Source organism: Catharus ustulatus, chromosome 8 (genome assembly GCF_009819885.2).
Source record: "Catharus ustulatus isolate bCatUst1 chromosome 8, bCatUst1.pri.v2, whole genome shotgun sequence".
NCBI classification, from domain to species: Eukaryota; Metazoa; Chordata; class Aves; order Passeriformes; family Turdidae; genus Catharus; species Catharus ustulatus.
In genome coordinates this window covers 10,156,742-10,184,301 of record NC_046228.1, presented here as the reverse complement: position 1 = coordinate 10,184,301, position 27,560 = coordinate 10,156,742, and the positions used below count along the sequence as shown (strand labels likewise).

General features: G+C 39.2%; 1 protein-coding gene across 4 annotated transcripts in view; it reads left to right on the top strand.

Moving 5' to 3' along the window:
- ADD3 (adducin 3) overlaps nt 1-27,560 on the top strand; it is a 92,083-nt gene that overhangs the window by 39,331 nt on the left and 25,192 nt on the right. Inside the window, exon 1 of one of the 4 annotated variants that reach the window (XM_033065999.2) lies at nt 23,729-24,014. The exons of the other annotated variants lie outside the window; for them this stretch is intronic. The gene's annotated coding sequence lies outside the window, so the exon portion shown is untranslated. Of the gene's footprint in view, nt 1-23,728; nt 24,015-27,560 lie in introns of those variants that run through there. 4 annotated transcript variants of the gene reach the window in all.

Below are 27,560 nucleotides of genomic sequence, written 5' to 3'. Positions count from 1 at the left end.
GTATATTTTAAATGATCAAGCCTATCAATCAACTGCAAGAGAACAGATCTACCTTAAAATTAAATATTTTTTCCAAAAGGTAAACTCATTCTATTTTGCTAGCATTATAGCTGTTAATGAAATGGCTTTAAATGTGTCTCTCTACAACTACAACATTGTACTTAATTTTTTTAATTGCTCCTTGGCTTAGGAATAAATCTGTCCTTGATGACTTAAAATTGCTGAATCTTTGTAAAGCATAAAAACCCCAAATGTGGATAGACATGATTAGCTCACCATTGTGTCTTTACTGTGGAGATTGTTGTATTTTATCTGGTTTGGCTTTATTCATCAGCTGAATGGAGTGAGTGAAGAATATGTGCTTTAAAACTGTTTTTTTTTTTCTTAAGTAGTTATAAACCTTAAAACTCACATACTCAATAACAATTCAACTTCAGCAATAGCCTGTGGGTTTGTGATTTTTCCCACCCTTCACTTATCAAGCTGTATTCAGAAATTATAACATCCTTAGCAAATGTTGATATTTAGAAAGTCAGGTTTTTGCTTCCCCTCTGCTGAAATTGGATTTGTATAATTTAACAGTTCCGTTGTAGTAACATTAAGGTTTTCTCTGTCTGCTAATGACAAATGACTCTTCATAGAAAAGAGTCTGTTAAATGTGGAAGCAAGTTTAAGGTTTGGTTTTGTTGTGTGTCAGGTATAAACTCAGTCAAGTTCTCTGCAGCTGATGCTCCCTTAATTCTGCTCCTCCTGCAGAGCTTAGGCTGCTAACTGAGACTTGCCAACACTCAAGTCTCTGCTGGTTATCAGCATGGAGTGCTAGGAACTGATTTGTGTTGTGTCATCTTAGGCTGAGGGGAGTCTTGGTTGAAGGGGAATGGGGTAAAAACAATCACTAACAAAGCATGAAAATCTGATTTCTTTGTGCTCCACACTCAGGAACAGTTTTGCAGTTGCTGCTGTTACCCAGTGTCTACACCTAAATGTACAGATAAGGAGGGTTTCATGTCAAGAAGTTCAGTTTGGTGCTTATCTATACCAGTAATTGGAGTAACCTGTAATTCTCTTAATTTTAAATTCAATTCAATCACGTTTTTTGGACAAACACTAGTGCAGCTACACAAATTGGTGAGTGACTTGATGAATTAAATGTGTTTATTCTCCATGGAAATGGACCTTTTATACTTGACATGGGCTGTTACTTTGAGTTAGTTCTTCTAATGAGCTAAAGCAGTCAATCCCTCAAATATTACATGAAGATATGGAAATAAGCAATTTTGTGTTTCCAAAGCCTGTGGACGCAAATCTCAAGCTTGTTGAAGGCAGTGTTGCTTTCAGTACATTTATATCTGGGATAGCAAAGCTGTTCTTACCTGGCTCCCAGTAATGTGTTTGTATGATTTGAGTTCAGTGGTCTGAGCTGGGAGACTGAGCAGTGCAATTTCCCTGCTAGTTATAAAAATGAGAATGCTTGTTAGCAGGAAGTTAAAGCCTGCAGGTAATAAAGTGGCTTTTCAAATAATGAATTAAAGCTGGGTAAAGTATATACCCATCTATTGAAGTATTCGAACTTTTTGTGGTTGCTACTTTTTATTTTTAAGAGGCAAGGAGGAGTTTATAGCAAGGTTTAGGAATCTCTTAGCAACAAGGAAGCATCTTTCAAAAGCTGACTTTTTTGGTGAAGAAAATAGAAGGAGGAAAGAAAACTCTCTCACAAATTAAATTTTAAAGTATGATAAGTCTGGCCAAAAGATATTCTGAGAAACAATTTGCTAAAGATACCAGAGCCGACAATAAATCATTTAAATTGAATCATTTCAAGTACATCAGGAATGAACATCCTGCCAGACAGACTGGAGAGCTGATAGATGACTGAAGTATAGAAGAAATACATGGTAAAGATAAGACACAGAACAAAAGCTAAATGATTTTTATCCAAGTTGACTTTCCTGAGAGATTTTAGGACAGAAACTTCACTTTGTAGGTCATATTTTGAGAATTGGTCTCAAATCGAAATGTTGGTAAAAAAGATTTTTAGAACACAGAAATAAAAGTAGCAAATTGCCAGGAGTCGATGCCGTTTGCCCAAGAGAGCTGACGGTAAGCACCAGTGAAAACATTGGCAACTGTGATCTGTTGCTTAAAATGGCTGAGAGATCAGAGGCAGGAAGATAGACAAACACAGTTTCAGTGTATTAAAAGCATTCCAGGAATAGTCAGGGTACCAGCGAGCTGCAGGTCTGTACAGGCAGGTCGGCGTGCTTCATTAGGAACAAAGACCACAGAATTGCTAAACGTGTGGGCAAATACACGGGCAAAAACTTATCTCAGGGTTTGAGGGAAGTACTCACATGCATTTCAGATAGATGGCCTTTAACCTTAGGGTGGGACATGCAGTTATTTAGGTCTTGTTTTCCTCCTCTTCAGCTTGCAGAGTTTAATTTGCTGTTGGTGTCAAATACAAACAAACCTCAATCATTTGCTCTGTAATTATATAACTTTTTGAAAAATGTACTTGCTTAACAGCCAGGAACAGAATACTATACCACAATGTAACTTTGTGATAAATTAGACCTCAATACATAACTGGATTATAGGAAACAGTGGACTGAAATTAACTGTATTGCCTCAAGAACACTAAATGACATGTATATAATAAAAATCTGTGACTGCTGATGTACATTAATTTGGATGTGAATGTTTGTTTAATTTTGGTCAAGTTCTGACCACAAGTTGTAGGTGAAGCTGTGTAAAGTGTGGCATTATCAGTAAGCAGACTCCCATGAAATCTGCCAAGTCTTTGATGTGATTGGCACACATCACACTGAATGTGTGACTCTTTTTTGCATTGCTGATAACACACACTTCTTGATAAAAAGATACAAAATAAATAAGGTAAAGTGTCATCTTGGCATCATACCAGGCTTTAGGAAAATATATTCTTTAGCCTAAAAGCAGCTTCAAGCTTTTTCATGGCTAGAGCCTCTTTAAGGTACTTAATGATGGTGAAATAGCTTTAAAGTGAAACAGCTTTACTAGACCAGCTGAAAGGCCCTCTCCAGCATCTGGCAGCTTTATACCAGTTTTGTACCAAAGAATTACAAAATGACCAAAGTTTGCCAGAAAGGTCAGGTTACTTCCATGGAAAGATTTTCTTTGACCAAATCTTTCCCTTATGCTTTGGGAATATACACTGTAGATAAATTCATGCTATTGTCTTTCATAAGCATAAAACATGAAGTTTGCACCATTGCTATTTTGCACATGTTGTGTCATATGGAAGAAAGCATATGTTTGTAGGTGGGTACTGATAAGCTGGTATGATTTAGAAAAGTGTTCAAAAATCCTCTCATCTTCACCATAACTTAGTGTTACGTGTTTGTCATGAATCATGCCAATTCAACCCTGGCTCATCTGTCAGATAAGGACAAGAGCTTAAATCAGCTTTTACAAAATACATTTCAGTGCAGCACATTCAATACATTTCACTGCAATAGACTCTTTATTTAGTGACTACAGCAAGGTGTTTGTGGTGGGCTGATGGATGCGAGGGGTTTGTTGTTGCCTTTACTTCATTTCAGCATGAACCATTAAAGGATTTCTAAAGGAGTGCTTTGTTTATTTACATGTCATGCTAACGTTGAGATGTAGAGACTCTAGTAACACATTAATATTGAGAAGTGTGCGTTGTGCAGTGCATTTGCTGCCTTTTTGGCTAATTTTTCTTTCTTGACAGCAACAGTAAAATATAGAAGATGGTCTTTGAGATGCACATTAGCTTCAAGTACTTACTGAGAATGGGAGAGAAAGCCCTGTCATTACTTTAAAATATATTTATGGAACTTTTTAAACATTATTTCCTATTAAACTTGTTTGCTTTATTGTAGTCTTCATTTTTGTAAGCAAATAAATTTGTGTTTTGATTGGAAACCCAATAAAATATGTACAATATTTCTGCTATAATATGTATAAAATTTCTGCTACCTTTCCTCTGTTAATCTGTCTTTCCTTTTTCCTCCTGTTCTATTCCCTACATGTTGAGATTTTATTCTTTTTTATTTTTTAAGGAATTGGTCATGTATTTTTACTTAGTGATTGTTATGTTGGCAACCCTTGCAGTTGGTATTCTGAAACCTTTTTTGTGCCTGGTGACAGTTTCTCACAGCATATTTTAGTCTACACTTACACTGTTGCCAGATCTTGGGATGTGCTTGGCACTGCAAGGTTCTTGTTTTATGCTGTGTTGTATCTCACGGCTGAGAATTAGTCTGTAATATCTGTAGTTGACTTGGGCAATGTGAAAAAGACCTCTGGTTGTGAGATGCATAGAAAAGCGTATTACCTGTTGTGCACGTGAATTGCAAGAATTTAATGAATAGACTCTTGCTTTTAAATCTGCCACTTGGATTTTTTTTCCCCTGGGCTAATAAAATAGTTAAGTGATCTCTTCTTACGTGCTCGTTCTGTCTTGCCTGTAGCTTGTCAGTGTTTTAGAGCAGCACGTGCCTTGCATAACTCGAGATCTCTGCAATGTCAGTGCCTACTTGTGGATTGTGTGCCTCTGCTGGAACCACTCTAAGTCTGTGGTGCAGCCAATGAAGTCTAGATAATTACTCACTTAATGCCAGAGAGAGTTTAATTAGACAGTGAATTCAAATGGTATGTAATTATCTTAAGTTAGGCAGAAAGAATTGCACTCTAGGACCTAATGATTTCACAAACACAAATGCTGAACATGAAGATGTTAAGTTTCAGTACTTAGTACATTATATAGATGATAAATGAAAACTGTTACTTTAAGACTTAAAAATTTTTGTTTCAAACTGGGAACTTTTAGACATTGAGCAACTTTGTTCCTGATTCACCTCTCAGAGAGAGAACTTAAGTCATCCCAAGTGACTCACAAATTATTTAACCGTGAAGTATGAACTTCTCTTGCAAGTTCAGATGGTGCTATTTATCCTTAACCATTATGTGATGTAAGCATTTCTAGGCACAATCAAACAACTTCCATATTTCAGTAATTATTTCAGCAAATGTGATATATTTTATATTCATAAATATAATATGTCCATATTCAGCATAAGTAAAACAATCTGCATGTATTACAGCTAGATGTGAAAATTAGGGACTTTCTAAACCCCTTTTGCATTCTTTTAGTGTGAAATTCTTTGCTGTGTATGAAATCTGAGAGGTGTGCACAGCTAAACTTCACTATTACTCACCTGTAACCCTGGTTTGGGACATAAGTGGTATGTGGGCTTGGAACCCTCTCTGCATCTGAATTTTAGTCTTAGAGACTAAAATTTATCTCCAGCTTGAAGCATCATGCCTAAATTTAAAGGGTAAATCCTTACGAACAGAAGAATTGTGGTTTATTTCTGGGATAGATATTTCAAGCTTTTACAGAATACATAGATCTTGGATGGATTTGCTTCACAAGAGAGAATTTTGCTCTAGAGAAGAAGTAGCAAACAGAAGAGACTAGTCAGTGAAGAGTTGTGTTTAGTTAGCCAGTTGGCATATGTGTACTTGCAAGATTCACTTGAATGATTTCTATTTGTAGTGCTCAACTGAGTTCTGATGCAGTGAAACTTTGTTATCACTTTTAACATCTATCAGTATTTGCACAGCCCTAGATCAAAATATTGCTGAAAACAGCCTGAGAAACAAATTTGAAATCAATAACACCCATTCTTGTCAGTATGGCTGAAGGGGAGAGTAATTTTTAAGCCACATAATTTTTAAGCCATCTGCAGGTCTATCACCATTCCCAACTTTACTGAGATATCTTCCATTTTGAGGTAGGTCTAAAAAAACCTTTGATCCTTCTGTGATTTTTAAAGACTTCTCTGTTTTCTACTGTTTAAAAATACCTTTGTCTTGTATTGTCCAGTGTTTGGGATAAGTAGGATATTCAGACATACAGTTATTTGTATTGCTGAACTTCATGTGAAAAGAACTAATGGCGATGGGAAGGTGGCCTTACATACCTCGGAGGTCTTGGCATTGCTCAGTGTGATGTGATTGACTGATCACCTCCAGAAACTTTCTATGCATGTTTCTAATATGTGAGAGAGCCAGGTTTTACTGTGGCAGACAATAAGCAATGTAGGAAATCATCCCCCAGTGGATTTGCTCAATGTTGAGTAGCTAAAAAGCTAAAAATGAAATTGTGGGAAGAATGATGAGTGCTGTTCTTGCTTCCCTGCAGCAGTGGAACTCTTCATGCAGCTATATAGTGAGATTACAGGCAGACTAAATTGTGCTATGCTTCTGATTTAAAAATGTGCTGTTTCTGTTTACCCTTTATTGAGTCATTGGTTCCAAGAGAGAAAAAAGGAATGGTATTTTAAGCCATTTGTACAAATTGATATCTTCCAGTCAACCATAGGATTTGGATTTACTTTCCTTGGGAAGCTGTAAATTACCAAAAGTCCTCTGCTTTTCTGTTTTCCAAATGATAACATTGCATGCTTGTATAATGGTTTTGGAGATTATATCAACCTTCCAGAAACATAGCTCTAAACTTTAGAGATCCTTTTTTGAAAAGGTAACGTTTAAATATTTCATCAGTCTTGTTTGCTAGAAGGATATTTTTCTACCATTTGTTTTATAACTGTATGGACATGATATCACAGTTTTATTTTTTCAGAATGTTTTTATTTCCATGCACTGAGGCACAAGCATGTAGTTTTAGCAGACTCAGTTTATTCAGCAAAATACACTAGCTGGCACTTCATTGCTTTTTTGTAGAGGGAATAGCCCTGTGATAGTTACTTCTTACTTCTTGAAAATGGTCAAGTGAAAATACTTTCTTATTAGTATTATTCTTTTGAATACCTGTGCAGTTTTGAGAGGATTGAGTGCTCCATCCAATGAAACTGCTACTAAAAATCAAATGAGCTATATTTTTAGTCCAAGTGGTGTTGGAGCTGAAGAAAAAAATGCCAATAATATATATTAGAAGTGTTTTGCTATGTGTGGCTTTACCCAGCAAGAAGGAATTAATTTGGAATTTTTAAATGGGGACTGGCTTGGATTAACGGAGGAAAAAATAAATGTTGTTTTGAGTTTTTTGATGTATTAGAGGAAAAAATGAGCTGTTCATGTAAACTGGTGAGTTTGAGTGGGATGAAATTTCCAGGGCTCAACAGGGTGGGGTTTGTTGATGGTACCAATAGCATCCCTCTTTTATATACTCTATGCCTTTCCTGAAATCCCAAGGATGGCATGAGAGGATTTCATTCATAGGAAAGACTCTGAAGGACTGAATTCTGCCTTAAGTTCTGGGGCTTCAGGGTGCATGCATTGGTGAGATAACTTACCAATAGGCAGTAATTTCTCACCAGTAAGTCTTACTCTGGAATGGAGGGAGCCAAGTCTCTAAAGCAACTTTGCTGAAAAAGCGTGATCCCAAGTGAAAGTAACAACTTTTGTAAAGTGCCACCAGATCCACCTATCTGATGTCAGCCAACATAAAAACATCTTGGCAGAGCTGACACAGACATGCAGGTTTCTGAGCTCATCCACCTTGTCTCTGCCACTGATGGTTTGTCCTGCATGCTGAGCCTGGCTTTGCTGGCAGCTCCCCGTCCCCCCCAGCCTCCCTCTCTCCTAGATCACTTTATCCTCATAACACAGATACTCAGCACTCCAGCCTGGATTTCATTTCTTCCCCTTCAGCTCCGTGTGATCTCGCGCGCATTCCTGACGCGTTACCAGCAGCCCAGATCTCCGAAAGTGCCGTATCAGCTTTCAGTGGCCAAAGCTCGGAGGGGAAACAGCCCAGTTCCTCCGTGCACAAACAGCTGGGCAGTTGTGGAGGGAATTAATTGCTGATATGCACTGGGCTGTGTTTTTCTTCTCTTGTCATTTCCTTTGCAGCTGTGAAAGGCCAGGTTTTAAGGCAGACCTTCTCAGTGGGAGTAATGTACTCTTACATTACAGAAATATATCTGTAGATTGGGATTTGCATATGAGGTAAAATCTCTCCTAAGCTGTAACAACCAGCTCTGTTGACGTCGTTATTCAAATTCCAGGTGCATCTTGCAAAATTAATTTCTGACTTTGGATTTTCAGCTTGAGGAAAAAAATCTGTTTGAAAAGATTAGGATTTTTGAAAGCAATAAACATTGTTTTCTGAACATAGGGGTCTGATTTTGGGCGTCAAAAGCAATTTGTTGTGAAAATAGTGTCTTCCGTGTATATTATTGGAGCTAATTTATAAAATGGACTGATGCTGCTTTAGCCAAATGTGAAACAGTCAAGTTGCTGAAAGTCATGTTCCAGGCTAGCAGTTATGGGAAATTTATCACGGGGTTGGAAAATACATATGTTATCAACACGGCTGCATGTCTGCCTCGAGGCTTCACCCAGCTCATAACAATCCAAAAACAAACCACCCATCACAAATCAAAAAATACTGTCAAAAGTAGATTCTAAACCCTAATGCTCTTAGAAGCTGCAGCATGCTGGGCTTAGTTGTAAAATCAGTGGAAAAATGCATAGTACCTATTGTTGAAGATAATATTTTGTGAGCTTCCATTATGAAAGTGCAACAGATATTTTTCCTCCTGTCTATTAAACTGTTTTAAATGTACTTTTGTTTCATGGAATCGTTACACCTCCCCTACTAGTAGGCTTATGCTGCCATGCAGTTTATTCAGGGGAAGATCTCTAAGCTCTTATGCCAAAGTAATTACAACTCTCCCAGGTATTGTACTAATATGCAGTATTTGCATAACATATATTTATAAATACTCTAATCCTAGAATGGATTGTTTAAACAAATACTCAAAAACAGTTTTGTTGTTTTAAGACCTGGTCTTAATAACTAAATAAATGAAGTTGTACAAATATGCTGAAAATGTCCCCTTCAGCCTGGGTTGTGTAACTCCTTGTACCGTAAGATGAGTATTTCAAAGGTCCCACTGAAACCAGGGCCATTATTTGTGGAAAATACTGTGCAGAGTGAGAAAGGGTTGACAGACCAAGATCTTAATAAATAAATAAGTAAATGAAAATTGCACAACTCTTGAAAGGAGCCAAACTTTCGGTCTCAGCACCCACATCAGCCAAACCCTTGCAGACACTGCTGCAGAGAGCTGTGGGATTGTATTTCCAGCAAATATAAAGGAGTGTATCTTTATATCCTAGATTTTCAACCTTCCATGCAAGGGATTTCCGCTGCGACCTTGTGTCTGTCGTAGCTAACACCACACAAGGGGACACCACCCCAAGTCTGGCTCACATGGTGTGCAGGAAGTTCAGCTGTAGTAATTTGATTGCAAATCTGAGCCGGAGAGTCAGTAACTCAAATCATGGCTGTTACTTCAAAGAACGAAGGTTGCGTCCTTGAAAGGCTTCTAGTTTTAATAGCTATACAAAAGTTAACTATTACATAAATTATATGTTATGCATATATATGTTCATATCTTATTATAAATACACATGTATCACAGGCAGCCTGTTCCATATCTGTCATACTAAGTACTTTTTTGGCAGGTAGCAGAAGTTATGGAAACAATTAAAATTCCTGTGCAACACTGGATTACTTATTTGTTTGGAAGAGTGGGTGTTGTTATAGGGAATGGGGGAAAAAAAAGCAGATCTCTACTTCAAAACCAGAGTAAAAGCATTCTGGAGTAGTTTTGCCAGAAGGTCTTTTTGTCAATTTGTGTTTGGACAGAAAGATATGAGAATAGAGTTCTGGGGTTTGCACTCTGGTGTATCTTGTTAGTAAATATTTAAGGAATTATAGAGTTGCAGTTGTTTTTATGGCCAGTAACCAACTGGTGATCCTTTCAAGGCAATAAACAGTGTATGAGAACAGTGTTCTTAATTGCCCCGGCATGTAAGAAGTTGTTAAAATTTAGAAACTGGTTGTTCTCTGCTCTGCCTTCACTTTAATCTAGTGCCTGTCTGGCTGCAAGATTAAGAGTGGCAAAAAAATCCAACCAGTTTTAAGGAACTCATATAGTAACTGGGAACTTAATTTCGTCCAACAGTGTATCTTGATCCAGACTGTCTGCACTGTGTTTTCCTGTGGGTTACGTGACAGGTTGGTGGCATGATTTGCTTTGCAAACCTGTAAATGAGTTCATGTTTGTGAATCTTTTAGCTGTGGCTTCTTTCTCCACCCTTTTCTCATGAATAAACTTGAAAAATATTTAGGATGAGATTTCTCTGGACGCGCCACATCTGATAATATCTTTCTCAACTGTGGTCTTTGTATATATGTACTTCTAAAACAATCGGGAGGTGTGGTGCAGTGTGCTTCCTTGGAGGGAGGAACACTGTTAGTAAAGATTACTGATCTGTGAGAAGAGTCAACTACAGAAAATGCTGAAGCTAACACTGTGGCTGGGAGGAGTCTGTGGCTTTGGTTTGTAACTCCCTTTGGGTTTTGCCAGTGACTTGGAGCAGAGAAGTGTTTGGTCAGCTGTGGTGTAACACTGAGAAGATTCTTGTCTTCCTGACAACTACATTTATCAATATAGTAATAAGTTCAGTGTCTTAAACAACCTGACCTGCTACATGAAGAAATTGTATGCAGTTAGTAAATGCTTCAGATTGTTCCGTGTGTGACTGACAAGCCATAGTTGACTAATGAAATACAGGATTTGGCAGTACTAAAGCTCGAGACATCGTTGAGTGAACTTTGTATAAGAGTGGGTTCATTCAATAAAAAATAAAAGGAGCATTTAAAGAGCCTTTTATTCCTGTCATAAAGATACTTTGTGCTATTGCAGTTGTGTGTTTGACAGAATGGTTGGGGATGGATGCTGCAGATAGTTGTCTTGTAATTTGAGTGTCTTCTATTTGACACCAGCATGATTTTTATCTTCGGTGTTGTGACATGACTGGTGAGTTACAGTTTCTGTGTTTGAATGGAGTTTCCCACTGTAGTTAGTATCATGTATCCATAAATCAGTCTGCTGGCGTTGGTTGTTCTGCATATTATGGGATGGGTTGGGGTTTGTTGGTTTTGTTTGGGTTTTTTTTTTGGGTTTTTTTTTGGGTGTTTTTTTTTTTTTTTTTTTTTTTTTTTTTTTAGGAAATGAGATATGATTTTGCTTCTGCTAAGCCAAGGAGAATACCAGACTCAGTAGGAATGGGCTCAGAGTTTTGAGTGTTTGTTGGCAGCTAAAGTGAGCACAGCCACATGGGGCACAGGGCTGGTTCTGCTGTGCTGCAGTACCGTGGGTCCCTCTACCTTTGAGGTTATAAGTCTGTGAAATAAAATGAATCAATTATATTTTGGTTTGTGGTTGAGTTTGGTTTTGGGTTGTTTTTTTAATTGTTGTTGGTTTTGGGGGTTTTTATAGGTAGGTAATCTTGATATGTTTTAACACATGGCTTTAAAACAGCTCATTACTTGTCACACAGTTACAGCAATTGTTGCACTGTAGTTCCTCATCTCTCTTTACTGTATCAAAGTAGTTCAACTTCTGTGAGTATGTGTGCTAATGGGTTTTTATCATGTGTGTGAGTAGTAGCAGACTAGATATTCTCCCATATTAGTCATTGCAATGTGATAGATAATAAAGAAGTCTAGTCTCATTTAAAGCTGTAGCAGAGTGCATGAGGCAGCCTTCATTAATGTATACTACAATTGTATTGAATTTCTGTGATTACGCTAGAGAGATTCTTATGGTAAAGGCATGACCAACTAGTTTTAAATTGTCTATTAAATTCAATTTCCTAGTATCCAAAAGCATACATGCACCCTGGTCAAAGGAAAAAATAAAAGAGTTAAGTACCCAAGTATTTTAAAATAAATAAACTGGGGAGAAAAGATGTACAAAAAGCTTCTAACTTTCAGTAGATTAATCATGCTTTCAACATCTGGAATTAAGGTTTTTCTTAAACACAGTTTTGAGATACACAGTAATAATCCCAAAGCTTTGTGAGGGCGAGCAGAGCTTAGCCTAGGAGGCAGATACTGAGTTCTGGCATTAGTTTTTTTGCATTGTTTCCACATTCTGGCACTCCACTCCATTTCCTCGCCTCACTGAGCACTGAAAGGGACATAAATTGACATAACTAGATTTTTGTGACTGGGGCAAGGGAAGCAGCCTGAAAGATAAACTTTAACCTGTCATCCTGTCAACAAATTTGCATTGTTAGAAAAGTAAGAATTTATATACCGTGGAGTCAAGAATAGTATGTAGGGACAATGCATTAAGATAAAGAAAGTGCATATCTGAAGTTTGGGGTCTTTTTCAGCCTAAAAATAGAATCTAAACATCCCAATGTCTGATCTGCTCTTCCATTAAAAAATTTACTCTTCCATTCTTCTGTCATAAAAAAAATTTGAGTACTCTCACTGGCCTAAAGCAAGGATGTCTGAACTATGACAAAAGTTAATGGGAAAGTAATGGAAGAATTTGGCCTGTCCCTGTAGTTTTGGGACTGCTAACTTCTTTTAGCAGTCTATACAGTGTCTTGGGCATGCTACAGTTCAGTTATGCAACCCTGGGAAGTTTCTCTCCCACTGAATGCACTGTTCCTTTATTAAGGCTAATGGGAGTCATGTGTTCCTGACAGTGGGAAAGCAGACCCTTAAAAATCTTTCTGGTAGATTTGGTGGAAACAGAGCTCACGTTCGTTATTGCTGTTCTGGGCAGTTGGAGTCTCATTAGCGGAATGTTAATGACGTTCAGTGAACTTCATTATTGGACAAGAGGATGTAGTGAAAATATAAAACAGGTGACTTTTCAATCTTATAATTTCCTGTGTTGTTGGGTTAATGTCTGCCTGTTGTGTCCTTTCTCCCATCCCATACTTGCACACTGTTACCTGCAGTCTGGTGGATGTGATCCTGGGGTGCTTCAGCCTCCGCTGTCGGGGCTCTCTGCCCTGAGCCCATGCTGTGGCTCCCCTCCTCTGGGAAGCTTACAGTAACAACCATTAGATTAGACCATTAGATTTTCAATCCTTCTGCAACCTCAGGCAGGAAGCAGATTATAAACATCCAGCAGGTAGGAGCCAGATTTTAGCCGTGGCACTGACGAGATCCGAGTGTGGAGGGGACAAACACGGCTTTGCGAGGAAGGTGATGGTGAACCCCACGCCATCCCTTCCCTGAGCAGATGTTCCTGCAAACCCCCACTAACAAAAACAAACCCACCATGTCCCCACCGAGCCTGGGGATGGGCTGGCCCCGCCGTGAGGCCGAGCCCTTGGCTGGCAGCGGGAATTCGCTTACCCTCGGAAAACGCGGCCTTTCGTTTTATCTCGCTGAGGCAACCGCAGGGGAACAATGGGTTATTAGAGCCTTGGAACAACACGGGCTTTGAGTGACCCCGCGTCACTGTGCTGTGCAGGCGAGGCTAAAAGGAGAGCCTGGCTGCCCTCAGAGTTAATTTGGCAGCTGCGGCCTGGGGGCCTGGGCTGGTGGTGGGTGTGAGGTGAGGGCGGCCATGAGGGAGCAGGGAGAGCCTCCCCTCAGGCCTTCTCTGGGAAAGGGAAAGAAGTAAACACAAAACAGGGAGCTGGCAAAGTTAAAAGTGTTCCGTTTGTCTTCTCTTTCTGGTACAAAATCTGCTTTCCTTCGTTCTTGGGCTTTTCAGACAAAACTGTTGCGTTGCTGGTCTTCGTCACTGACAGTAAAAGTGGCTGGAAATGGCTGAGTGGCAGGTGAAGTGTCCGCTCACCAGCAGAAAGGTGCTGACCTCCCCAGCTCTGTGTGAACCGACACAGGCAGCCTTTCACATCCCACACAGGGTCCACAGAATTTGATCTTAAATGTAGCCTTTGGAGGTGTCATCCTCCCTGAGGGTTCATCTCCCTGAAGCTGTGCACATCTATAAGCAATTAGCTAGATTATGCCATTGATATCTCAGAAATGAGTCCCAGAATCACAGAATAGACTTGAGTTGCAAGGGATACACAAAAATCGACTCAAATTCTTAGCCCTGTGAAGAAACATCCCCCAGAATCACACAATGTACCCAAGAGCATTGTCCAAGCACTTCTGGAGCTCTGTCAGACGTGATGCTGTGACCACTGCCCTGGGGAGCTGTTCAGTGCCCAGCCATCCTCTGGGTGAAGAAACTTTTTCTAATGTCTAACTTGCTATACCAAAAATTTTTTCAGAGGAATAAGGATGTAGGGCAATGTTTCAGCCTACAAACATATTTCCAGGTATGTATGCTGCTGGTCTTAAAGGTGCACTTTTATTAGAAACACTCATATTTCAGTGCTGGTAAAATATGCAGAGCTACAGAGTGGATATGAATTTTGAGAAAATCCAGAACATTCAGATATTTGCCAGTAGCAATATTCCTCTTTTGTAAATCGAAACCAGTTTTTTAGTTCCTCAGCTTTCACTTGCTCACATACCCCTAAGAACAACAAAAAGAAACCACCCCTCCCGAAGACACTTCGCTGTCTTGGGTAGAATTTTCCTGCCTCCAGGGCTGAAAGAGGAGCCCATCCAGTGAGTTATTTGTAGGTCAGGTGGTCTTTCCATGAACATAAATAACAAGGTGATGAAACTCCTTTTATCTTCTGGACTGATGTATGTATTGCATGCTGAGATTTTATGTGTATTTTTTGATGTGTTTTTCTCAAAGCACATAATAATGAAGAATGTGGCATCCTGTTCCTGGGTAGTTATCTACTCAATATGCAAATGTATTCCCAATGCCCTGAGTAGAAGCCTGCTGGAAGCCTCCCAGTCAGTCCTCATTGCATCTGAGAGTCCAGAACCAAAGACTTTGCTGTCAGTTTGGTGAAGGCAAAACAGGCTCTCCATGAAGGAGGAAATATTTAGTAGTTATGATGTGCATATATTTCTTCTTTTTTTTCTTTTTCTTTTTTATCAGTTAGGGAAAAACAAGTGGTGGCAGCAGCTGTGCCATGTGAGCAAGTGTGTCATGAGCCTGCTGGGCAAGGCATAGTGAAGGGCATTATTCCACGGGGAGGTTGGCACTGGCCATGGCCCTCCAGAGTTGCCACAAAGGATTTTCTGTTCGACGTCTAACGCAACAAGCACATTCATATGTTTGCAGAGGGTTTCCATGGAAACCGTGTAAACTGTGATGCTGGCAGACAGAGGCAAAGGTTATACTATTGTAGAGGGCCTTTTGTATTCTCTTTAAATGTTTCAGAGCAGCTATATTTCTTAACTGATACCCTGTGCCTGTGGAACTATTTTTCAGATTTTTGGTTTTGTTTTTTGTTTTTCCTCCTTTTTTTTCTCTACTTGTCTTTTTCATGGTTGTACTGAGGAGGTCAGATGACATGTAAGAATAAGAATGAAAATGTAGTTCTCTTTTTTTTTTTTTTTTAACATGGGATCACTTGAGTGTCATTATTTGGATTGACTTATCTTTCTGTTAGTGGTAATGATGCAATTGGAAATGGAAGAAGACGACCAAAAAAAATTCAACCTATTCTGCTCCTACCAGTGCATTTCTCTTTTTTGTTGAGTGCTTTTATTGCTCAGGTAGAACTAACTTGGGTAATTGCTCACTGGCACTTGGGGAATTTTGAATGCTGGCTTCCTCTCAGAAGTATGAACTTATGCTATTTATAGATAGCCATTTTAACACTGGCTAGCCTTTAGTGTGCTTTGCAGGTTCATGCTGTTTTTTAATTTATCCTACAAATTTAAATTTCCAAACATACCTATTGCTTGGTTTATGTTTCAAGAAGTACTCCCACCATGGGCACAAACACTGCTTAAGAAAGAAAATTATTGCCTCTTCTATAGGATTATCCGAGTTCCCCTTTGATTGTCCATGTTAGCAAAATTATGCTTGTTCACAGCTTCAGCTCAATTATCATGGGAGGTTATTTTAAAAGACTGAACCTGTGTCTGGGCTCATGCTGAGGGTCAGAGACAGGTCTGGGTACTGCTTGTTCACCTGCTGCTCTGTGAAAATGAGATCTTACCTGATCACACTGTGCATGTATTCATTCCTGCCACTTAACTTTTGAACTTATTGGTTACTTTAAGCCAAACTTGGTAGAAAGGTAAAACCAGAATTTGTTTATGCCTTACAGAAATTGATATCTGGTTAAAGATGTAGGATTTTGATGTTGAGCGGCATCCTTTGTACTTGAAGTACAAGTTGCTCAGTCCATCTGATTGTGGGACACTGACTAAAAAATGTCCAGGTTAAGTGTAGATAATTGAACTTGATCACAAGTTTGCAGAATCAAGAGATAATTTAAGTTCTCAGTTTTAAAGAATAAAGCATACTTTGCTTCAAAAAGAACAAAAACCTTTTAGGTGTATAAAATACTACAATCTTAAATAGACAAGTAACATTAAGGCATTGTGTTTCTGAACTTGTGAAAGTGCTGTCATAATTACCCAAGGCAGCATTTAGTAATTACTTTTTGTGGATACAAGAATGAAACAGCCAACTTGGAGAACTTTTTGTTGTGGGTGATAGTTTCTAACAGAGAATGAAAAGGTGGAATGTGCAGTTAGCTCAGGGGGGCTGCTGATTTACTCTTGGACAGCCAGGCTTGCCCATGACCTGCTGCACCACGCCAGGAGTAGCCAGGAGGGATAGCTTTGTTTGTTTACTTATTTCTCATGTTTTGCTATTTATATATCAGATGTATAATTATTGAAGGCTTCATATCCAGTGCCTCATGAATGTGACAGTTAAAAATAACTTCAAAAAAATAAACTCTCCATTTTAGTCTTCTAGAAACCACTGGTTTCCAGTACAGTATCACACAGTTATAAACAACATGTTGAATATGACATGGAAATGAACACAGGATAGAAGAAATTAAAACCTTTCTTCAAGTTTCATCCAGCATAATTGTATAATTGCAGTCTCTGAGGGATGGGGGTTGTGTGTGCTAGGTAGGAGTGTTTCTTATTATGAATTCACTTTTCTGAGTTTGAAGCCAGAAGTCTCAAGAAAAAGTCTGTTCATCTAACACAAAATTTTGCATACTTTCACCACATTATACTGACTGCTTTGCAGTACAAACTTTGATTAGTTTTGATAATTTATCACAGAGAGAGAACATGTACTGATGAGGCAGGCCAAAATCAAAATTCCTTAGCAATTTGCCAGAGAATTAAAAAGAACAAAATTATAAACCCACAGCAACCCACAAATGGCATTTTACATGCTTGTTTCAATGCACACTGGAAGCATCACTCAGTAATTAAAATTAAAATAAAAATCCAGCTGCCTCCCTGCCCAAAGTGATGCAATAAATTAGCAAGTTAGAGGAATGCATCTTACAGGAAAAAAAAATCTAAGTACTGCCCAACTCTAAAAGCAGCACCTACTCCTACTCTTCCAGAAACTTTTGAGATCAAGCTCCTGAGACCAGATTAGTCCTGCAGATTCCTTTTCTCCTCTTTGGATTAAGAAATGAGCTCCAAAAAAAAGATGTGGTTCCTCCTCATGCCCGCTGTGGTTAAGGCAGAGCCCCGGCTGCCCTGGGTCAGTGTTGTTCTCCGCAGCATTCCAGCACGTCTGGGAGAGCTGTCATGAAGGAGCCCTTGGCAAGCTTCTAATCACCTATTATTCAGCACTTTATTAATCAAGCTTCATGGTCGATTTTGGGCATGTTCTTGCATGGAGATCTTTAATTCTTTGAACAATGTTAGGTTTTACAGATGTTTATAAAAAACCCCACAAAGCACCCAACACAAAGGTGAAAAAAACCAAACTGAAAGACCTAGAAAACATGTTGCTTACCTTTATTCATCAAGCAGATGTAATGCCCATAGGCTCAGACATTTTTCTTTATCATCAATAATTTTCTTATGGTATAAGGTGAAATTCTATTTACCTAGGATGATTTCCATCAGTTATTCAAATATTCAGAAAAAAAAACCATCACCAAAGCTCAGAACATAATGTCATTTTTCTAAAAATTGCTAATTGAGTTTTAAATTTGTTGCTTTTAATTCTTAATGTTAGAGTTGAGAGAAGAATTTGCCTCTACATTTCAGGCTCTGAACTTCAGCCCATGGATAACAACAGATATTTCCACTCAGTATAAACCTGTGTATGTTTATAATTGAACACAAGCAAATAGCATTTTCAGGCCAAGTTTACTAATGAGCTTTGGAAATTCAAATAAAATTACTCTTAAGTATTTAGTTTTATCTGAAACATTTTATTTATGCTATTTTTGTAGTTTATATAGGAGAAAGATCCATCTAATATATTTGTTGACTTCAGAATATTCTTGCAATTACAAACAAAAAAAGCCACTAGAAGTCAAAATTGGAAGAATTCTTTGGGAAACAATTTGATGGAGAGTGTTTAGTGCTGCATGTGACTGATCAAAGGCTGCACGTGCCTTCAGAATTATAACTGAGAGTCTTTGCAGCTGGAATTCTGAGTTGCTGGTGCTTCAGCTCCTTCAAGTCCCTGGTTAGAGGAGAAACCAAGAAGCTTTTCTTCACTTGCATTGCAATACTGTAGTATAAAGTGAGTGTCTTCTGAAGCAGTCTGGGGTCGATGGTTGCTTGTACCACCTTGGCTGCTGGAAAGTTCTGTTCTCAGTTCATTAGACCATCTCCTCTTCAGACATGAAATATTCATGCTTCATGCAAGTGAGATCAAAAGAGAGGATGGTTTAAATCTCTAGGACAAGTGTTCAATGTCAGCTGATTTTCCATTCTAGGAACAATCACAGATGTGTCCCCACGATACTGTGCATTGTGGCAGGATACATCCATGTTCTGTCATACCAGAGTAGTTTGTTATGGAGTGTCTTTTGTTTTATCCAAGTTTCCAGGGCTTACAAGTAATGATGGAGGAGGAGAATTATGGGATAACAGTAGATAATTGCTTGCCTGCTTGCACTGGAAAATAATGGTAACCTAATTATGAAAAATTCATATACTCTGCTTTTGACTTTTAGAATACTGCTCTTACTACTGGTCCTGATGCTGACTTACCCTACTCATCACTGTGTCTTACTTTTGCTAGTAAATCTTCAGCACTTGTTCAGAGATGTGCTGGCTGCTGTTCTGGGCACATTTCCTTCTTTGTTCAGTGCTGTGGTTAAGTCTGATAGCTTCTGCTATCAGCTGGGCTTGCTTGAAATTCAGTGGAATAGTTTTCCATTCCTGAAGGTGTAGAAGACCTTTGGCGCTCTAAATTCAATTTACTTTTCTAATACCATGAGCAAAAGGTGGCAGAGACAAGAAGGAGGTCAAATTCAGGCCAAGTCAATTGAGATTGATGTGCATATTTATATAGGTTAAACTTTGAAAGCAAATGAAACTTTTTGCATATGCTAGTTGGGTAGTTTGGTGGTGGGGGTGGGGTTTAATGATTTTCAAGCAAGCTGAAGACAGTATTAACCAAAAACATGTTTCTCACTACTGTAAATCCTAGGGATTTCCCTGGAAGGATAATTAATGCTGCAGCTAATAAAGTAGTTGCCTTTTGAACTTTTGAGTAGGTCAGCCAGGCCCTGATGGCCCTGCTCTGCTCCACACTTTCCCCTGCTCTCCTCCCCCAGATTATTTTTAACCCTGATGCTTTTGTGTAACCACTGTAGACTCAAGCTTCATGAAGAGATGTGCTTAGCACAATAGGGAATGGTATTTTCAGAGGTAGGGGGCTGAAACACGAGCACTGGGAGAGGCAGGATTGCCTCAAGGCAGTCAGGAAAACATGAAAAATTGTGGCATGAGGTATGTAACTTAAGTCCTCTACAGATGATAATTTTGTAAGTATTAGGATGCAACTATAACCCCCATCAAATTCTGTGTGTTTGTTTACTTTTCCCTTGTTATGTTTAGACTTTTACAAACACTTGTTTGTAAATGGACCTAGGAGGGGGAAAATTGTCCCATATGCTAAGGCAAAACTAATTTTGGTAATGCAGAAAAAAGAAAGTCTTGGAGTCTTGAATGGGTTAGAAAAAGACACTCTCAACATAATCTGTGAATAGTGGTTTGCAATTTTTTGTCCCTTATGCCATCTCATGGCTTATATAAGATGTTAGTCCCATTAACAGAGCCTTCCCTCTACACCTTGCCTTTTCAAAGCATTTTAAGCTCTTTTCTCACCATGCCTAATGTTTTTTCCCTTATTTATTGCCAGTCAGTGGCAATGTGCCTGCTGCACAATCAGGTCTGGGCTTGGCTGGCATCATTTGTCTCACACATTCATCAATCCCTAAAATCACTATTTGTAAATTGTAGGTAAAAACCTTAAAATAACCATAACATTCCCACTAAGCCTCTTCTTCATATGTGAAATCAATATATGTAGTTGTGTTATTTTATCTAAAATATTTTGAGTTTTTAACTATAGCTATCATAAATCAGCTTTTTTGAAATGCTCATGTTTTCTGTTTAATGTGAGAATGATGTATAAGTCAGTAAAATGTTAAAATTCCTTTTATGCAAGGCTAGCCAATTTATTTTGACATAGTCAAGCTGATATTGGTATATTTATGTGACTTATGTTATTGCTCTTCATATAAAATTTATGGCAGAGTGATTCAGAGATCCCAAGATGAACTAGGGAGAGTTGTGGAGGGTGTGGTGCATAATATTAATAAAGATACAATTTGTCCTGAAGACTGTATGATCGAAGACCTGGCACAATTTCATCTTTTCCTCAAGTTTCCAGTTACAATTGTCCTACTGAGATTAGCTGTTGGCCAGGTTTCCCAGTGCTCACTTGTGAGTTATGGAGGCGTTGAGCTACAATTCTCTATGGTCAGTGCATGGTGGTGGTCATAAATGGGGTCTACACTGAGCTGTTGGTGGTGCTAAAGGTCAGGATTTGATGTGAAGAGGGAGGAACCCCAGAGGTCTGAGCTATAAAAGGGTTTGACTGCATGCTGCCATACACAGGATTGGTTGTTCCTGTAAATATTTGTGAAATCCATCAGTTGCCTTGTGTCGATCATCTGGATTGCCCACCATCACAGCCTCTGACCCTCCAGCAAAACCCAGGAGGCAGCTGCTTTGGCCATGGCATTTCTCTGGATAATCAAACTGCCATAAATCACTAAGACTTTTCATGTGCCCTGGGACTGCTGAGAGGTTTCCCTGCTCTCCAATGTTACACGTTGTACCAGTGACCCAGGAGGGCTCCTGCAGGTTGCTGGGAGTAGTCCTTGTTACTCCAAATGACCCTATCCAGGCTGATGTGAATCAATGGATTTTAAAAAATGTGCTTACATAACAGACAATTAGCAAGTTAGCTAATTTAGGTAGCAGTGGGCAAGTTAGCTTGTTTCTTCTACTTCATAACCTTATGTAGGACTGCATATAAAGAGGAATTGTTTTCCCCTGCATCTGTGCAGGTCAGGGAGAGCCCAAGAAAAAGGTCAGCAAAAAAAGCTGGAGACTTTGCAGGAGAGGGAGAGGAAGAGTGTTGTGAAATATGGAAGGTTGTGGCTGCAGTCAGCTTCTCCAGGTTTTTTTTTCACCATGAAGTTCTCAGTTTATACTGTGGAGGAGCCCAGGTTTCATGTTTTTCAAGTGACACAGGGACATTGTTCAGCCATTGTCTCTGTGTGTGGGTTATGTTAGTGCCTACTTTCACAGCTTAATACGGATAACTACTACCAGAACATAATCTTTTAATTTAGCTCTCTGTTGTCTACTGACTCGTGAAATATTTTTAGGTGACTTAAGTACAAGTGATTATGTGGATAAGCAGAGGCAAGTCTTTAAAAATAAAAAAGGTCTTTTTATTGCCACCTGCGTGAATTGTTTCACCAACAAACTCTGGATTCCTCCTCTGCTACTTTTCTGTAACCAGTTTGTTTGTGAGATTGGGTTTGTTCTGACTTGCATGTTTTGTGTGCAGAACATCATAATCTCAAAATGTTCATATTGTCTGCACAATCTTAACAGTTTTCATGTAAAACAAGAAAAACATTTCATGGAGTCGAGCAAGGACAACCATTGCACTGCTGACTGCTCAGGTGTCACACAATGCATGATGGCAACATCCTGGTTATGTACTGCCTTTCCTTGGTACAAAAGGTTCCCCAGTGGGCAGGGTGGACCTCGGATCTGAACTCTCAGGGTTGTGCTTTTGAGAGCAGTTTTATCATACTGACTCTCAGAAAAGGGTGACTGGATAACTTGCTTATCAAGGGTTCCCTCCCTTTTCTTACATGAAAAACTCACGCAGCAGTGAAGGAATAGCAAAATATGAATGATTAAAGTAGTTTGGATCTACAGGGTTATGCATGCAAGTTCATTTATGAGACTCAATGCATGCAAATAGCATTTATGGCCATGTGGTAGAGCATATTGGATACATCAAACCAGCATTCTAGGCTCCGGAAGTTTTTTCCCAACTGCTTGTGCTGAAAAATGTTGGCAAATGTGGAGGTGCAAACTGCACCTGCTACAGGCTGAGTGCATTATAAGGAGCCTTCCTTAACAGAGAAAAAACATCACCCCTGCACTTAAAGGTAAAGCTACAGGCCTCAGTTTCTCATGTTCTACGTGATTGTCAGCAACCCACTTAGTTCTCACTTCTCGACAATAAACTGTGTCTGGCTCAATTCCAGTTTACACTGAGTAAAGTGTGAGTTGCACAGCATGACTATTTGTGTAGACTTTAACATTGCATGATATAATTGAGAACAAATAATGCTTTAGATTTAACACAGCAACACAAAAACAAGGTTCAAATGCACCTGAGTGTTTATTTCTTAGGAAAAAATATGTCTTGCTGCCATACAGTCTCTTTAATGTGGTGTCTGAAAAGAGCTGATAATTTTATTAGCTTGCTCTGCTTAAAAGCAGAGGAACTTAAACCTGCACTGCTGGATTAGACTATTTGATTAGTAACCAGTTTGGGCTGGAGTATGACAAATTGTTTATGGCCGCATTGCTACTGGAAGATATGGTGTTAGACACTCTTGTATCATCATTATCTGTATTTCAGAACAAACATTTGTGTAGATATGCAGAGCCTAACTGATACAGCTGAAAATTAATCCATTTTAAAAAAATTAAAATAAAAAAAAAAAAAACCAACTTGAAAACCCCTTACATGCATTTGCTGGTATGAATATGAAGATGTGATAACAGGAGAAAGATTGAATGGCTGGGCAGGCTGGGAGGAGGTATTATGAGGAGTTTTAAATGCAAATTAATTGGTGCCATTTTAAGGGTGTAGTTTGGCTTGAGTGCTAGTGTAAGGAATTCCTGTATATTAGTGAAATCAGTTCATAAAATTTTGAACAAATGCTACCTATCTAGGTATTTTCAGTTGCATAAATTGAGTTTAGAAAATTCTAGCATCTGAACACACATCTTACTCACCTGAACAATGCGTAAAGTAAGAAAATCCAAAATGCATTATAAAATTTAAAAAAAATAATTTTCTACTCAGATATTTATAGTATTTGATGTCCCCATCAGGTGAATTTAAGAATTAATTTAATTTTGAGGTACTTATCCATTTTTTCCCCCCTTCCTTAAAAGAGTTGCAGTTATTCATTTCTGCGTCATTCCTTAAATGTATAAGAGGGAAGATGAGCAGTTGACTTTCTAGTGCCAGAAAATAGCATTGGTGACCCTCATCTCAGTGCATGTTCTCCCACATATTTCCCCATCCCTCTCAACCATTCCCCCATATTCCTGAAGTGTGTGTGTTGCTGCCAGCTGACGTACGTAGCTGACGGTGTTTGCTAAAGCCAAGTCTTTGATTCAGACTGGAACCTGGTTCATAGGGAGGCTGGAACTGAGATCAAGAGACGCCCAGTTTGCTTCCAACAAGTCTCCTGGCAGACAAGATATTGGAGGGGGGGCGGTGGGGAGAAAGAGCAGACTGTTCCTTAAAAACAAGCAGGCGAGAAATCGCAGGAGCAGAGGAGCTCAGCGTGCTCTGTGAGAGGAGCTGCTCTGATGTGGGGTAGCCCAGCTCGAGTGCTCACACCCCAAATCAGTGGCACCAGTTAATGATGCCGTGCACACACTGCTGGCTTGCAGCACTGGGAGCTCTCAGTAAGATGGATTGCACTGCATAGGGAAAATGGAGATGTCTGAAAGCAGCCAGAAAAGATCAGCATAAAAGGTAGGTTAATGTTCTGTTGCTAGGTGATCTAATAATTTGGTTCCTTTTCTATTACTCTGTCTGGTGGTATTTATTTTTATATACATTCAGTACATTATGAAAGATATAAATATATCAAGTCAGTGCTTTCTGGGAGGTTGTTTCTCAATATAAATTTTCCTCACATTTGCTCTCCTGCACTTTATTTTTTTTACTTTAGTACTTCTTGTTTCTCTGACCTCATTATTATTTTTGAGCTGTTTTTGTGATTTAACATTCAAAATAGTTATTGCAACAAAAGCAGCACAGCAGGTTACTTAGACTTTACGAAGTGTCAGATGGGGATGCTCAGGATGCAATGTTGCAACCTAAAATCAACAGTTCCAAGTTCCTGGGAAAAAGTGAACCTTTCATTCAATAATCCTTACTCCTAAGCAGAGAGATACACAGCTTCCTGACAGAGGGGTATGTTCTACTTTCTCTCTGTAGCCCAGTTACGGGTGTAAAATACAGAACAGGATATGGAAGCCAAACCCATGAGCTATATAAGGCATCAAAGCACGGGAGGACATGACCTGTTTTCTTTTGTATCAGAATTCAGTTCAGCATGAACTAGGAGGGGGAAGTGGAGTTAGATTAACAAGTTACGTAGTAGCAAGACCTTGTGAGCCCTTTTGTTTTACAGGTCCTTAAAAGTATTTTCAGCGGAGATAAGGATTCTGTGAAACAAAAATTTATCCATTCTGACTTTCTGTTCGGAATTTGGCCCCACACTGGAGCAGTTGAACCAAGTGTGGAAAACTGCTCTTCTTTGAATCTCTTTTTAGCGTGTCAGTGTGCCTGTGAGGCCAAAATGTGGGCTAAAATGTGTGCCCCAACAGGCCAAGAGTGATGGCTCTCAGCAGGATAGAATCAGATCTGAGCTTATATTTGATTTCTCTGTGTATGTTTGTCCATTCTGACTACTTGAGATATAGTGTCTAGTTGCTATAGGGGCTCTCATTTCTACCTGTGCCTCAGTCTCTGCAACCACTCTGGAGCATGTATGAGAAATGTTAGCTAGCACTGTTCAGGAAGGTGTTCCTCACTTTCTTTAATTCATAAACAGCATGGGAGGGGGTGGAAGACAAAAGTAGCCTTGCAGCAAAGCTTATTTCTTCTGTAGGCACAAGTATCTCACACACACACACAAAAAAAAAAAGTTGAGGGAGGGGATCCTCTATGACAATTCATAGATGTTGAGATCTGGATTTTCTGTAAATACTTTTGTCTTATTCCTGGTTCTGTGCTGTGAAGGGGTACTGATTTTTTGGTCCCTTAAAGATGATGGCATTTTAAATAAATGTTCTCTTTCTTAAAAAAAAAAATCAGTAGAAGATGCAAATAAATAATAAAAGAATGGTTGATTTGTTTGAAAAATTTCCAGGAAACAGTAGGGGTTATATGAGAGTCAGCCTGGGCCCAACAGAGCGGGCATTGAACCAGACCTAATAAGAACAACTGGACCCAACACTCGTATTATGTTCAGTAATGGAGGGGTTTTGTACTACAAGGACTTCAATGTTGTAATCTTAATGGCTAGAGGTAACAAACCAGGCTGAAAGGAAAGAGGAAAAACTAAAGTCCAAGGCAATTAGAAAAATCTCTTTCGTGGATTTTGGGTATTGCCAGTCACATTTGTGCCATTTTTACAGATGAATGGGTTTTTCTGTCGCTGTAAGAATGAATTGTAAAGTAATGGACTTGAACTAATTATGTCTTATAAACCTATAATAATAACAATAAATGTGTTTTGAAGTTCAGACATGCATGTAGTTGATCCAGCCAACTGAGTCGATCAGCAGCTGAGCAAGTCTCCTACTTGGGGTTAACAGTTCAGGTTTTAGGGAAATAAATGGTCAGATAAGACTACTCCAGGGAAGGAGGAAAAGAGCAGGAGTCACAGCTGGTCACCAGTTCAAGCAAGGCTCTTGCTGTCTGGATTTCTAGACTGCTTTTAGTTACTTGCAGGTGCTGGAAGGTGTCTGTTCTGGCTGAGATGGAGGCCCTTATCCCAACACAGATGGAGAGCAGTGAAAGCTCACAGGCCTGGTCTTGAGTTTCTTGTACTCTGTGGCATTTAGCCAGTGATCTCATGGTCTTATGTTTTCTCCTGATGCTTTTTTTCTTTTTCTTCTTAAACCTCACCATTTTGGGCAGGGGGTAAGGGAAGGTACACACAAGGTGGAGGAGGGGAGACATAATAGTTATTAACAATTGCATTTGTAACAATACTTTTCCTATGCTGAGTGGTGGTCAGATCCCCAGACACCATCCCAGGAGTTTATTCTTTAGAAAAACTTAAGCTTCTTTCATGCTTCAACCAGATTTTTCCCAAACTCTCACTACCTTGAGGCAAAGCCTTTGTTTTCTCCCCAGCATCCCAAACTGATCACACATCCCAGACTTTCCAGCAGTCAGTCAGCAAATGTTGAATGAACTCCTACTGCACCTGAGCAACAAATGCAAAACTCATCAATGTGTTTCCACAGCCTCTGGAATGAAGCCATCAGAGTTCATGGAGCTTGTCTCCAGGATGTGAATTATACATCCCAGAACATGGTATGTTATCCAGCATGCCAGGTACCTCCTGGGAGCTCTGTGTGTGCAGCTGGATAATGTTGCATCCCAGATGATGTTTTCTTTTTCTCTCTCGGGAAAAAAAAAATGTCAGAAGGAACAAAACCAGTTAAATCTATAGTAAGATGTTGTGTTTCATCTCAATCCCAAATTTTATCATAATCTGTAATATACAAGAAAATCATAGCCATAGTTTTCTTGGTTCTTATCTGCTAATACTTTCCCAGCTCAGTCGGTGGTTTCTGTCTGGACTTTCATACTTGGTTATGGGGCTGCAGTGGCCCAGGATTTCATCCTTGTGCTGTCCCTTGCACTGTCAGCAAAGTCATTTGAGAATCAGTGTGGGAAACTGGCTGAAAACCAATTTGCATCCTCTTGGCAGCGTGGGTCGTAGTGTGGCTGAGCAGCAGAGGGTGTTACAAGGACTGAAAGGACTTGCTGCAGGCAGGAGAAGGGCTTGGGCTGCTGGAGCTGTTTTGACAGGAGTTCCCAGTGTTTCACCTGGGAAATATGCGAGATTACAGTGGAGGCAGTTTGGATGCTCCACATTGGCTCCTTCTTCACACAATACCCCAAATGGTAATGGACACAAACGAGGGACAGGTGAACTGTGCCACAGAGCAAGGACACTTTGATCCACTGATACCAGAATGTCAAACCACACTTGACTTGGGCTTTTTTTTTCTCTGAAGATGTGAATTTACATACCAAATATTTTTACATGCAAATGTTTTTATATTAAATGTATTATTGACTGTAGATATTTGCATGTTAAACTCTATTTTCATAATAATACACTTATCTCGTCCTTCAAATCCTGCATCTCTTTGTTCCTCAAACCTGAGAAAGTGTCCCTCTTCAGTAGCTTTTGAGGAATGGTGTTCCTGAGTGTGCCTCTGAGCCTGATTCTTTGTATGAAAATTCAGGTGTCTGCTTCTTTCCTTTTGA